The 9263-nt window shown below is 36.8% G+C and overlaps 1 long non-coding RNA gene across 1 annotated transcript in view; it reads right to left on the bottom strand.

Annotated features, from left to right (window-relative positions):
* Positions 1–7967: 7967 nt before the first annotated feature.
* The window catches only part of LOC145985328 (uncharacterized), a 70616-nt gene continuing 69320 nt past the window's right edge, over positions 7968–9263 (bottom strand). The window contains exon 6 of the long non-coding RNA XR_014441417.1: positions 7968–8320. This is a non-coding gene — a long non-coding RNA (uncharacterized LOC145985328). The remainder of the gene's footprint in view (positions 8321–9263) is intronic.

Below are 9263 nucleotides of genomic sequence, written 5' to 3'. Positions count from 1 at the left end.
AAGTCACATGGCGAAGCTTTAAATTCTGGTGGAAACCCGTCCACAATGTTTCTACAAAAAGCTTTGCTTTCTGAGCTTGCGTGATTCCCGAAAATAGCCGAGCTCAACCGAAAGCAGAAGGATACATCTGTGGATACATTGCCAGCAAAAACTAGTAACGAATATTTGTTTTCATGAACACTTAACTAAATTGTGAATATAATAATAATTTTTAGTCATAAAATAACCAAAAGAAGTTATTATCACTTCTAAATTCCATATATATCATATTATATTACAAATTATTTTAGATTTTGCGAAATGTAAAACGCGTAAAAAATTGACATTGGAAGTTGGGGCGAGATGGCAAAGGGCGAGTGTTTGTTTTTCCAGGAAGTGGAATGTACATCCCCGTGAAGAGTTTCCCCAGGGAGGGAGGGAAGATTCGACGAACCTTGGTCTGCACCCTGCATCCAGCTTGGTCCAGCTCAAATTACGCTACCAGTGTTTGCAACTTCCGAATTATTTACACAGTAATTCAAGTGAGCTGTTTCTCAAATTTTACAACTACATTCAATAAATTGACGGCTTTTGATAGAACTTGGGGTGAAAATAAAGCTATCTAAAAAAAAACAGCACAGAAGTAAATCATATACTACATTGTGCACATTATGAACAGAAGAATATGTTTTAAGTTTTATTATTGTTGTTGAATTCGTGTTTTAAGTCCACTTTATGCACAACAAGGCTAATCTGGACTGGACCTTCAGTTTAAAGTAGGTCCTAATAAATAAATGAGAAATTCTGTACACCTTTAGTCGTATGCGAAAGTTCGCATATGCAATACTTTTACTACCATATGAATAACGTTACCTGGAATTTTGAAAGTAAATGTGACGTTTGAGGATCATATGGTTTATTTTTAGTACCGCCACTTCATTATGATATTTTGTCAAATCCAGTGAAGGGGCCAATGAGGCTATAAATCTCAACCTCCCCCCTTTCGGCATGCCATTATACTACTTGTTTTGTTGCACTGAAACATCGCTTGCCTTCTTCGTAAGACTACGCTTCGCTACTGTGGAATAGAGCTGTGTATACAGGAGTGCAAAATTATTTCTTGGGGACAAATGAATATTCTTAATTGGAAGGGAAAATAAAAAACAAAAAAAAGTAAGATTAAGCAACACCATGTAGTATTCTTATGATTTGCAAGAGTGCCAGACTCGTACAGAACAATAAATTAATACAGGTATAAGGGACACTTGTCTTGCACAGAAGTTTGCTCGAATACATGTAAGGATGCCATGGATGTATGCAGTGATAGAACTACCATGGTATAAAGAGTCAAGAGAGTTCAATGTTTGGTGAAGAAGAAAGTGCATACCTTTCCACTGAAAGTCAAAGAAGAAAGCCTACACAATCAATATTCTGTGGACAGAATGCCAAAGATCTGGAAAAAAATAAAGCAACAAAAGAAAGACAGCAAGAAAATACAGTGGAACCGCGATTTTATGTTTCTCAGGGAACCAAACTGGGAAAACGTAAATTGAAGGGAAATTTTATAATATTTTGCTGTGTCGGGACCATCAAGATTGAATGTATAATGCAGGAAATTTAAATTCTGGGAACTTAAAATTGGGGTTCCACTGTACATACATTACAAAACAGAAACTACATATATCACATGTAGCACTTGGAAATAGGAATGACCAATATAATAGTTTCATGTACTGTAGGGTATAATCGTACCAGACAAAGTATTTCTATTTAGTTCCAACATTTTCAAGAGCAACATGCAGTGTGCCTGACCATCAGGCATTGCATGGTCCCATGTGACAATATTGAATATTGGTGCTTTTGTGCTGTTCCAAAATCTACCACTGCAGTTTTTTCTTCTTTCGTTATTCTACAGAATATATCAGTCAGCCCAATGCTGACTGGTCACTTCACAGCCTTCACTTGTAAGTCATAATAACAACACATGAAGGTAGCTCACTTAAGTTCTGAATTAAATAAAACAGTGACAAATCACTGGACCAATGGATTTCATATGTCACCAAATACAATTATGAAAGAATAAGTATAAATTAACTCATTCGGTAGATATTATTCTGAGTTATATTTATTGGTTTGGCAATACTCGCTCATACTATCTGCTAGCTGCCACTGTTTAGATGCTAATAACTTCTCAAGGGGAACATGTTTTCTCCAACAAAGAATATAAGAATAACATTGGCACTACTGTTGAAAACTGTGAGTATATGTCAAAAGTTATTAAGCTGATTACTACTTTACAGATACACTAGTATGTAGTTGCATCTTGTAATGAATCTCTTCTCCAAATGATTTTGAATGTTATTCCACAATATGAAAACTGTTGTTGCGGCTCTGGACTGTTGTGCATCCATACCGCTGAGATTATGATTAAAAAAAACACTCACGTAATGATTACACATGGCTTTATTATATAAAAACATAAGCGAACTGTAAATTATACATGAAAGTACACAGCTTTGAGAACAGCAATCCTTTCGTGTGCAGTTGTCTGTCTCTGCTGTACGCTCGACGTTGTTCTATTGTTTTTAGTAAGACTCAATGCCAAGAGATGGCACTGGTTGGCCTTTTACACACTGTTTTGCGACTGACGGAACAACTGTAGTGTTCCTTTTAGGCTTATCATATTTGCATTCCATTGATTTCTCTTTGGTCATAAAATACTTATTGTGAGATATACTTTGAAAGCCATGTAGGATTTACAATTTGTCATTTTAAAAATAATCATATTACATATTTATTTTCCGTACTGTTATGCACATCACAGTATTGCACATGTATGTTCAGTTCAAAATATTTGTATGCGACTAAGAATAACATAATAATAAGGAATTTAGACATGGGAACTGCATTTATATAAAATAATCATAATTAGCAGATGCTTCAATCAGTTAAGAAGAAACTTTTACCCTTAGTCATGTTTGTGGTTGTGTGTAATAAAACAGCTACCTGAAATAAAGTGGAACCAATAGTGCACTACTCCATTCTGATTGGTAATTGATTGGGATTCAGGGTGGCTTGTAAGGGCAGTTTGTACTTTCTCATTGAGGATGGGAGACATTTCCTTGGTGAACAGGAAATCTCACCCAATTCCAAAATGAGGAAGCTGGAATTCATTCAGTTTTTGTTCCTATTTGTTTGAAAAAACAGCAATGAAATATTTGGGGAAGGTTGAAGATAAATACAGCCCAAAAATGCTTTTCCATTTTCTCCATGATTACACACACGGAACTTTGGCTAAATATTGAGACGAGAGGATGCTGTCACCAAAGTAGACTTTTATATATTATTTTTGAAACTCAACTTGTTCGTTCCTCTTTTGTATGGTGGCATAAACTTTATCAACGTGATATGTACACAACTTTTGATAATAAGGTTACATATGCGATGACTTGTAGTAGTGACACCATGTGAAGGTAGACTAAAAGGAAGAGAAAGATTCATGGAGAATGCAGATGTCTCGCACAACCATGCAGAATTCATCCTCATCTTGATCTCTACTTTTTATACAAAGGACATGGCAGGTTCGTGCATAGTAAGATAGCTGTGGTGTGCATTATTTATGAAAGTGGTAGATGTTGTTCTATGCTATTGAAATGTATTATTTATATTTAGTAAGTGGTTTGTTGTGTTAGTGGTAACCTTTTAGAATATTTTCAGGTACTAGTTTACTATGGAGGTGACACCTATAAATAATTTATTTCACACTTTTTTACATTGCTAACGTACTATTTTGGAATGCGGAACAATTCCTAAGGTGAAATAATGCATTTCTAAGATAATGTCTATTCTTACATTTACGAGTACTTACTGTTACTTGTTATTTCGATTCTGTAACACACATTATGGCGATAGCAAACTGGTTCATCATGCGTTGTGTGAGTGTTTTGTCGATTTATGCAGTGTTGCAACCTTGTTCACCGGAAAATATCTACTTTCGTGCCCGGATTTGAAATTATGCTAACACCTCACAAACCATTGACGTTAGCCTCACAAAACATTGACGTTAACCCCACAAACCATTCATGTTAGCCCCAAAAACCATTCACGTTAGCCCCACAAACCATTTTCCATAAGGTTAGGTTAGGTAAGCATAGTTAAAAAAAAATATTAAAAATACTCGACACGTCATGTTCTAGTGAAAACACAGTGAGTTTGAAACACTGACTACGGGGTTTACGTCATCTAACACACGGAACATTGTGCTCTCGTGCAGAAAGCAAATGGCGGTAGCAGAAACAGCGTGACGGACAGAGATTTTCGCAGAAAACAACATGTATTCGCATTAAAATGGATCAAAACTACATTCACGAATGTCCACAACGCTACAGAAAATGATTTCCGTAAGTACTTTCTCCTGTAAATTTGAAGAAATCAGTCACCTCCATAGTGAACTGTTACCTATTTTCAAGTATATACGTAAGCTAGGTAAGGGTGTTTTCTGCAGGATTTTCCACCTCTTCCCTTTCATGAACTTGCATAGAATTACTTTATTATTTTTTTTAAAAAATGCTAATCTTGCAGAAAATACATTATTCTTAAAATCAGGCCAGTAAGCTTTAATTCCACCAGTCCTAAATTATAGAGTGATTAGTTTCAATAGATTTTTAAGTGCATATACAGAGTGGAAGGAGGTGAAAACTTACACTCTAAATTTACAATTGATGTAATGTAAACGATGGATGGTAAATTCATTAAAAAAAGCCATTGCTGCAGGCCCGTAGCCAGAATTGATCTCCAGGGGAACTCACGGGTTATCAGGGGGGGCCTTTGTACATGCTCATTTTTCAAAAGTTTAACAGTATTAAATGAAGGTAAATTATGTGTGGGGGAATGGGTCATTAAGTTGCATAAAGTTTAGAAATATCACACAAATACTACATTTTCTCTATCTTTTAAAATATAGCTTAAAGTGATAATTGGCTGATACTGAAATCATCCTTTATTACACTCTCTATACTACGTTTGATGATGCAGATATTTATATCACTCAAGAAAAGATGGACAATATTCAATCATAGTGCCTAGCATATATTCCACTCCCCGGCCGAAACAATAAAACTCCCCTTTGTTCCCAAAAATTGGGAGCTGTTAACCTCGGAGGAAATTTGCATAATGACATCAAAGTCGCAGATTTCTGTATAAATGGGAGGTCGCAACAGGGGCAACGAAGGTACAGATAAAGAAGCTCCCCTGTGAAGGAACTTTCTGAAGTCTAGAGAAGAGAATCTCCTAAATAGTTGCCGCTACTTAACACTTCTTTTTATAAATAAGATGAACGAATGTAATAGCTGCTGCTCGTGCTCCCTGAATTTATCCTTCATCAAAGTTGTGAGCAAAATAATATCTCCTGTCTACATTTTCACTCTTCACTGCAAACAAATTACACAAAATAGTTTTACCTAATGTCAAGGGGGCTGACGGTAGTTCCAGGGGGGGGTGCCCCCTGGCCCTGCCTGGCTACGGACCTGCATTGCTGTAACTGGGGCAAAATAGGTACTATTTCTATTCCTTCATGGCACCCTCCCCTCCCTTTGTGGAGTTGACAATGGTTGTATCACATCCTTCCCAACCCACTTAGGCAAACTTAACTTAAAAGTCAGCACTGAATATCCAGGTTAGGAAAATAACAAAATATTTGAAAGCAAGACAACACGACAGCCCAAATAGGCATAGAACAGGAGTACTCCTCTCCAGTTACTCATCCAGGCTACTATCACTAAGTCAGTGATTGTCCTCCACATTTAACAGTACCTGGTAATCAAGAAAATAAAAAAATATGGAATTTATTGTATTGCTCTGTCTGCCCGAGTGACTTGGATCCATTTTTTTGTGTGTGCACATTATTTCTATAGCCTGAATCTTAACACGAAAGGTTCTTCAAATTACTTCTTCATAATCTCTCGATCAGCCCTGATGTGACTCAGAGATGAAGTCTACAAACTTTTTAAAATGTCTTGTATCGTGCTGTTTGTGTGTTGTTTTTAACAAGAATGTTGCCAGCATGTGACGTAAGAAGTTTTTTTAATGTCATAATAATAATAAATCTTGAATTACAATGGTTCTGACATCACATTAGACATAAAAGACTGTCAAGAAATCATGTAATTTTGAAATATGCATTTAATTTTAAAAATAGGATATCTTAAATTATATATTATTGAAACAGATATTGTCCACCCTATTCTTAAAGCAATAAGCCATATTGATGTATTTCTGGTTTTACATGGCTTTACCCCCCCCCCCCCCCCACTTTTGGCCAATTTCGATGATGAGGATATGGACACTCACAAAGCACACTCATGCCCGAACCAGTAGTTGAATTTGAGACTTCAGTGACGAAATCTAGGCCAAACTGGTGTGACATCAGAGAAAACTTGTGATCGTAAACATAACAACTGACAATACCCTCTGTTCAGTAAATAATATAATAACCTGTGGTGTAAGAGCCCAGGTGAGGGCCAGTGCCTACATACCGACTGCCATGCAACCAATTACAGGCTGACATGTGGTCAGCACGACAAAGCTCCGGTGTTGTAGGTTTCCACGATCGGGTTGCATTACTCATTCGTAGTTCCCAATTACCTCACGATGGTGGGTGGCCAGCGGTCCCATACACAGGCCGAAATCTCAGGGAAAGCTGTTACGCTTTTCCCAGGAGACTCCTCGAACCTGTGCACGTCCCATAGCCGGAGCCCAAAGCTTGCACCTTAGACTGCATGGCCATGGTAATGGTGCAGAGCCCAGTGGCTTCCTAATAAGGATGCACCATCAGATGGAGAGGGAATTTCTACCGAACTTCCCTACAAATAACTTGCTAGTTGCAGTAAATTTTTTTGTTAAATTTCTAAAATATCTTATATGTAGTTGCAGTTATTTTTATGCTTAATCGAGATGCACTGGGTTAGCTATTCACACCTTCCCCTACCCTTAGTCCTGGAAAGATATTCAAAGTAGAAGCAACAATAAAGGGAAGGGTTTGGAAACAATTAGGGTTGGTTAATAAAATTTGTTAAAATCCTTATATTTAGATATGAGGTGTTCTTAAAATGTGAAGACAGTCACTGGGATTGGATAGCAGCATGGATGATTGCTATAGAGAATTAATAATTTTTGACTGATTCTGTATTTTTCTCTGTATGCACATTTGTCACTTTGTAGCTTCCAGAGTTTAAGTGCATGGTGATGCAACCATCACTCTCTCCCTCCCTGATCCCAATAAAAAAAAAATAGATTTGAGCCAAGTGTAGAAATTGAAACAGTTTATTTTCTTGTCTCAAAGCATATGAAGTTTTATTGTCCAAATAATTTCATGATTTTTTCACCACCTCATACATTATTTCACTTGCAATATTCAGAACTCTAGGGGATTGACTTTTTCAATACACAAGGTTTACCACGAAGACCTTTTCCTGTAGCTCAGATGTCACACAATTCCCTACATGTGGTGAAAAAGTTTGCCAGTATAGTAAACAACATTGCAGGGTGGCATTTTCAGATCTTTTGCATTGGGCATATTAATACCCTGGATTGCTCTCGAAGCTTGGCTAGGTAGATTGCATTCCTTTCTGTCCAGTGCTGCCATCAGGTGACAGGCTGCTGCATTAGCTGCTGGCGATTGTTATGACCAGCCAAATTGTAAATCAATATGGTACACCATTCATATTGGAGCATCTTATTTACTATTAGCTGACAAGTATTCACATTTTATTCACACATCTGTGAACCATCTTTCTGATTGATGAGGAAAGTAGTTTATTTGTAGTGTACAAATCTTCTACTAGTTTTGTCTTAGTGGAAGTACGCTATTCTTTATTGAGAAATCTGCCTTTATTACTGTTGTCAGCAAATAATAAGTATTGATATTTGTTAATTGTAATTCTTCATAATGAAAATACAGTGGAATGGAAGGTTGTTTTTTTTTAACGGAAGTTTATTCCCTTTGAAAGTAAACATTTATATGTAATTCAAATTTCCAAACCTTTTATTTTAATAATTTGAAGGCCGCTGTCCAGAGACAGATGTAGGGAAGAGAAAGTTTGTTCACTGGTATGCAGTCTCCATCTGCTCCTAAATAGGGTGGGATTGCTCACCCCTTTATGTGCAGGTGTTCATCCTTGAAGTCCCTCCTCCTAGTAGCCAATGATTTGTGAGTCTTCTTATCTGCCCTCAGTTGTGATTAGTCCGGGTACCTTGTTCGCAATATCAAAGTGTGGCCCATATACAGTGGAACCTGGTTCTTACATTTTTCAGGGGACCAAGCTTTAAAAAAAAACTTAAAATGCTGGAAAAAATATAAAATCCAGGAATGTAAGTAAACTCAGGGTTCCACTCAACATTTCTTAAACATGTAAAAATAAAGAAAAACCATGAACTTCTTTAATTGAGAACAGCTTGTGAATGTTGTTATGCATTTTGTTAGGTGTTTTCCATTTACTGGTAGCTTAATTACTATTGTGAGAGGAATTGTCTTATGCTTGCACTATAGGACCACATACAAAATGCATGTTCATTATTTTTGTTTATTCTCTAAATTTCTTTAATGCCATGTTTTTTCTACAAAAAATTATATATAATGAGAGAGAGAGAGAATCATTTGGTAACAAAATCGGACATCAATCTATTGTTGAAAATTTCAGAACAGTTGATTGCAATTCTTTTATACTATTTCATACGAGGGTCGTTCAAGTCAATTGGGGACCTTTTTTTTTTTTAAAAAAAAAATAAAAAAATAGAAGAACAAATTTCAAAGTGTGGTAACTGGATTTATTTTTCCACATAACCTCCTGCTACAGTTATACACTTATCCCAGCGTTAACTAACACCTGGAATGCTTCGGCATAGAAAGATTTATCATTATGGCGGAACCATTGTAGGACTTTATAGCCGAAGTCCCTGATTGACTTCATCAGTGTTGAAATGTTTTCCTCTAAGGAATTCCTTCAGGGGTCCAAACAGGTCTTGGCGCTAAGTCAGGACTATAAGGGGGGGGGGGGGTAATATCTCCCAGCCAATTTCTTGGAATGTTTGGAATGTGTGTTGAGCAGTATGCTGTCCTGCATTGTCTTGCAAAAAGAGAACACCCTTTGTGATGAAACCCGGACATTTCTTCCGTATGCTCTTATGCACATCACGCAGAACACTGCAGTAATACTCACTGTTGACAGTATAGTATTGATACTTGCAATTTCACGACAGGTTATGCGACAATTGTCCAGGATCAGCTG

The sequence above is a fragment of the Lepisma saccharinum genome, chromosome 3 (genome assembly GCF_977018435.1).
Source record: "Lepisma saccharinum chromosome 3, izLepSacc3.1, whole genome shotgun sequence".
Classification (NCBI taxonomy): domain Eukaryota; kingdom Metazoa; phylum Arthropoda; class Insecta; order Zygentoma; family Lepismatidae; genus Lepisma; species Lepisma saccharinum.
The sequence above is the reverse complement of the archived record's forward strand: the minus strand, read 5'-3'. Positions and strand labels throughout refer to the sequence as shown.